A 6,000-nucleotide genomic window follows, 5' to 3' on the forward strand; every position below is an offset into this window, starting at 1 on the left:
CAGCGAGACCTTGGCTGCTGTATCTGACGGGAGATAGTGGACTTTAGCTCCTCAGTCTTAGATCAACGGCCCACTATCTCAAAGGCTGCCAGCCTTTCCCAATGTTTGCCCAATGTTTGTCCCTGCTCCGGCACAGAAAACGTTGACACGGTCCCCAAGGTCCCTCTCCAAGTCCCCCCTCCCTCTGCGGTCACTTGTTATCACACGCTCAGGTTCAAGAACATTTTCCATTTGCTGTTAAGAGTGTGTTTTTTCAGCTTTTCTTTAAGCTTTCACATCAGTGGAAAGTGTGTTTTACTGTACAGCTTGACGGCAGTGGGGGATTTACAGTGCACCGACTACAAACAGAGCATTTTTTTCGGTAAATATCAACACACACATGCACTGATGTAACTCCTCATGCTGGGGAATCTTTGTGACGAAGAAGCGCAAGGACCTTATTTCGATTTCTTCCCTGTGCGATCCTCCTACCAACGACCAAAATGAGCCAACCGTCGTTTGAACCACTTTGACACCTACACGTCCAAAATGACCGTGGGCTTGAAACTGAAACAGCAGAATGTTATTGAAGTTTTTCCTCCATCATCAGAGGATTTTTTGCTTGTAGAGGATGGCATTCTGTGTGTGTGTGTGTGTGTGTGTGTGTGTGTGTGTGTGTGTGTGTGTGTGTGTGTGTGTGTGTGTGTGCGTGTGCGTGCGTGTGTGTGTGTGTGTACGTCTCCTTCGATTTGCTTATCAGTGCATTTATTTCTGAATTAAAGTTTTCACACCAAAATGATTCCAGCTTCAATCAAAAAGCATGAAAGCAGATTTCCACGTTACACAGATTGATGGATTCATTTTTCATGTGTTAGTAATTAAACACTGGATTTCATCTATTGTGGATGGAAGTAACACACTGGTCTTATGCTCCAGAGCCACTGGCACAGTGTGGGATTAACTCTGGGTTGCCCACGTTTGGCATCAGTGGTGGGGACACCTAGTGGTCAGTATGTGCAGCTTACACTCTGTGTGTGCTGATTCTGATGTTGTCTTCATATCATCCTCATTGCCCTTTCTGGTTTTGTTCCCTTCTGCTTGTTCTTTATTATTAGTCTTTTGATTAATTTGTCCATTCTTTTTCCACCCTCCCTCTCCTTTCTTCTCTTTTCCACATCACTTGCGTGTGTGTGCATTTGCTTTGTAGAATTGGAAGATTCCAGTTGGACAGATCATTGTGCCCCCTTTTTCCTCCCAGCCTCTTTCTCTCTTTCTTTCTCTCTCTCTCCCTCTCTCTCTGGAAGGCTCCAACGCAACTGGAGCCTCGGAGGCTCAAGAGAGGAGCCTGGGAAAGGAGGAACAAAGGGCCGTCCGTCTGCAGCCATCACCACTCCGCACCTCCTCTCCTCCTGCTCCCCCCTCGTTCTTCCCTCCCTCGGTCCCCTCGCCTCTCTTCCCTCTCCCCACTGGCCAGCGCCCCAAATTAAGACTTCAGACAAGAAAATGGGCTCGCTAAAAAAGGGAGCGAAAGCGAGAGAAAGCGAGAGAGAAGGAAGTCCGTAACAAGCCAAGAGGAGCAGAGCGACAAAGCCTCTGTTGTTGGATGGCAGGGCCCCTCTGTCGCTCTGCGAGGAACTGTCACTGTGTCAACTTGGACCCCTTGTTGTTGCGAGTAGCACAAACACAAACCATAATGAACACACACACAAAACATAACACGCACAGGCAGGAACATGCTGCAGAGGACACACGCTCATACCCACTAAAAAAAAAAAAGAGAAACAGGCGTAAACTCACATACAAATCATGCCAAACACATACTGATGCTCCAAAATGAGTATAGACAGTGTAGGTGAGAAGACAGCGGCGGTGAATCCCCACAGCACACCTTCATTTTCACTGCCAAGAAAGTTGAGGGAGGAGGAGGGAGGAACTTCCCTAAAAACTGAATGAAGGTTTGTGAATGTGCGCACATGTGAGAACATGTGTCCAAGGCACACAATGGAAGTATAAATTATATTTAAATGATATCAGGGCACCCACTGATACAAGGGCCTTTAAGGTGCACTGGGGGCCCCAGGGGCAAACACCTGCCAAGGGTCTTATGAAGTGCACACACTCACACAGAAAAAGGGCCTGTCTTTGGTAACTTTCTCAAAGAAAGATCAAAGACCTGCAGATGCCTTTAAGGGCCATGACACACCCAGCCGATGGTCGGCCATTGGTCATTCCCGGGCTTTTGGTGAGCATCTGCGCCCTAGTGTTTGCTGTGTATCCTGCACTATTGGCCCAAGTTGGTCCTTGCTGGCATGTTGAATCAGAGAGCATCGGAGACAGTGGAGTGTGTTGGTGAATGAAATCTTTTTGATTGGCTCTTCAGCTCAGCGCATGAGAAGAGAAACAGAAGTGAGGAAAGTAAACAAAAGGCTAAAGTCAAGAAGGAATGAGATCGAAATAAAGTTGTTAAATTAGGTGAGATTTTTGTTTTTTAGCTAATGAGCTCTTTAGCAGAAACAGTTCGGAACTGATGAAGAAGATATACTTTATTTATCCCTAAGGGGAAATTCAATTTTTTTTCCACCCTGTTGTCATATACACACAGGCCCAAAATACACATGCGTGCACAAACAGGACCTATACATGCGTTAAGTGGAGAGATGTCACAGTGAAGGCTGCCCATTGATGGCCATCACTAGCAGTTGGGGCTTCAGTGCCTTGCTGGGGGTGCACCTCTAGCTACCAGTCCACACTCCATCATATTTGGTCTGGACTTGACTTGAACCGGCAACCCTCCCGACCCAAGTGTTTGGACTAAGCTACTGCCGCCCCACGCTCTATATTATTGTTTGCAACCGCACAGTAAATATGCTTTGTTATTTTAACACTGGGTCATGTTCATGGATGAATTAAGAGATCCAGATACAGCGTTGGTGGTGGGACAACTACCAGGTATAAAATTACCTGGCTGATCGGCGCTGCTTCCATTTCACTGGGCCTATAAAGCAGGCGCACTAGAGAATGCCGCTGGATAAGCCAGCTACCTCTGGGTTAGCACTCTGCTGACTTAAATGGGGATAAAATGATTAAATATTTTCTCTCTCTCTTCTAGACATCACATGATCTGTTGGGCGACCACCATCGGTTGTATACACAGAGGTGTGTCTTCTTATCTTGTTCTTGTCTAATGAAGTGCTGGTGCCCCAAATGTTACATGTGGTGATACGCTTAAAATTTCCAAAAGGAGCAGTTCCTGGTGTGCGGACCTGTTTTTTGTATTTTTGTTTTTGTTCTCCTGCCCAGCACCCAGTATTTATCGTTTTTGGTTGTGCGTGCTGTTTTTCAAGTCTTCTAGACTTTCCAAATGTTATCAAACTGAATGGATCAAATCCAGTGCAATGGATCATTTTGCAGGGGTTGTAATGCTCAAAAAGATTTACCTGCTGGTCTACAGATGTCTCTTTCCCAATATGGAAAAAAGTCTTTTTTGGTCCAATGGCATCATGTGACGAACTCTGGAGTTGTAATTCCACTTTTTGGCCGCTACAAAAATTGGGCACTGGGGCCGGGTGCACTTCCTGGGCGCCTGGTTGTGTTGCTGTTGTGCTACCCGGCTAACTAGCGTCTTGAATCTGTCCTGTCAGTCTTCTGGTTTCCCTTTTTGAATGACAAATACAGACTACCCCTGCCTGCTTTTTATGAAGAGTTATTTCCTCTCACGCAGGTGCAGAACGTACGTGCTAGTTGGCTGTCAGCTGTAGTTTCTGCGATGTGTTCAAGTGCATCTTTTTGACCGAGGCACAGGTGTTGTGAGGCAACGCAACAGTACGCTTTCATCGCCACTAGTTCTTTGATATCGGTTTGGTCTGCCTGGGTCTTAACATATCCCCCGACCCCACAAAAGCCCACTTTAGATTCATCTGAAGAGAGGAAGTGGTCTCAGGGAGTGTGTGTGTATAGTGTGTGTGTGCTCGCATAACGGTGCATTGGGGGCAGAGATAGAGACTGAACTGGTTTGGCTTCTTCCAGTCTAAACTGGGTCTAGTGGGTCCAAGACAGATGGCACTCAGGGCAAAGCCGGTCTGGGCGCTCTCTCTCTCTCTCTCTCTCACACACACACAAACACAAACACACACACGAACACACATCTCTTTTAATAGCCATTATTGGCATCCTTTGCCTCTTCCAGATCCCTGAATCAGAAATCACAGAGGCCCATTATATTTCCTACTGACCCATTTGGCAAGATGGTGGGAGCATCGAGTGCTGGATTAAATCGAAAGCAGTTTATAATCCAGTAATTCTAATGTTTTAATTACTTAGATGAACAGGAGGTGTTTGAGCAAAGGCTAATCTCTGAGACATAAGGGGGGAGAGAGAGAGAGGCGGGAAGAGATTTGTCTTTCTCCTTTGCAACACACACACATGGGCTTACTCATGGAATATTAGCGGCGTATTAAAGTTTATCACCTGTTATCAACACAGATTAAAAGATTCACAGACTTTATTATTCATATTAAGGTGAGGCCTAAAGAGTGGAGGTGCGAAACAATTACCAAGCTTAGGTGACACTGTGTGTTGGTATGTAATCTACAGTTGCTGCTGCTTGCTTTTATCCCATATGTTTTGGTTTGGAAAAAATCTGTATTTTAAGGCCAAATTGTGCAAATTATCACAAGTGTTGTTTTATTTCAGATCTGCTGTACCTTGAGTGACATCCATGGCTGTAACAGATCCCACAATTGTCTCTGATAGCCACCCCTCCTGTCAATCAGGCTGTAGGACAAAGGCTGCTAAACCAAGGCTGATGACCTCATGCCTGGGGTCTGCTCCATACCGAAGGGGTCTTAACACCGTTCAACTTGTCTTTTGTGTCTGGGTGCTGTTTTTCAGACGCTGCTGACTACCGAGAATCGCCTCGCAGTATCTCTCGAGGCCCTGGGGTGCACGCACATACACACATGCATCGCACACATCCCCCTTGATCCATGGGCTGGAGCGTTGAGCCAGGAGTGAGCCTTAAGACAAGGAGTGACAACCGGGACAGCTGCAGGGGCTGGAAGCCAGTCTTAGCCCCCACCACCAACCACCACCACCACCTCCCATACCGCCTCCAGCCAGCCAAACAAGCCATTGTTTCTGGCCCGGGCCTTTGGTATTTCATTTGTCATGAAATGGATATGGACACGGGACGACCATGAGGCTCTTTCTCTAAAAAAGAAGCTGCTACTGCGACTGCTGCTGTTGTGGCTGCTGGTTGCTGAGCCCAGATTGCTAGCTCCCCTCATCCTTAACCTTCTCGTGCAGCTTGCCCCAAGCACCCTGCTCTGAACTATTAATAAACCTGCTTTTTCCACGGTAAAGGAGGTAGGGAGGGGGTGGTCCGAAGGGAAATGTTTTCCGAAGGGGTGTAAGAAGAAAGACAAAGAGAAAGAGGGAGAATGAGAGAGGGAGCTTAAGTGCCAGTCTGTTTTAGTCAGCCTTTGTGATCTTCATTTTCTCAGGTTTCTCAGTGGACATTTGGCAGGTCAGGCCTGTGAGCCAGGTAGGTCGTCAGGGTCCCGCTCAGCTGTTGTCAATCTCTGCTGAGAATGAGTTAAGTTCTGCGGGTGTTATGACAGTAGGTCTATATCAGCCGCAAAATAATTGGCCAACCTTTACACGTTCGCAAGGCTGCTTGACGCTAAGCTGCTCGCACATACCGCATCTCAGGGCAACTTTCAACACGTAGTTAACAGCAATAAGGAGGAACTGACAACATACAGCTGCACTCCTCGTGACATCTCTGATAACAGTAAAGATGCTGAGATGTTCATCACCCTCGCTGCTCCATCATCCTTAAGCACCCAAGTCTAAAAGAGTTCATGGGAATAAAAACAATACCCCTCTATCTCCGTCAAGGGCATTCCTTGGCACAACAATAGGACCATCTCCTCCCCCCTGTATTTTCCTTTCCTCCCCTCCCTCCTCATTCTCCAGCCCCTCCATCAAAGAGCATTCCAGCTCCAGAGCCCCCTAAGCCCT

Source organism: Epinephelus fuscoguttatus, linkage group LG11 (genome assembly GCF_011397635.1).
Source record: "Epinephelus fuscoguttatus linkage group LG11, E.fuscoguttatus.final_Chr_v1".
NCBI classification, from domain to species: domain Eukaryota; kingdom Metazoa; phylum Chordata; class Actinopteri; order Perciformes; family Serranidae; genus Epinephelus; species Epinephelus fuscoguttatus.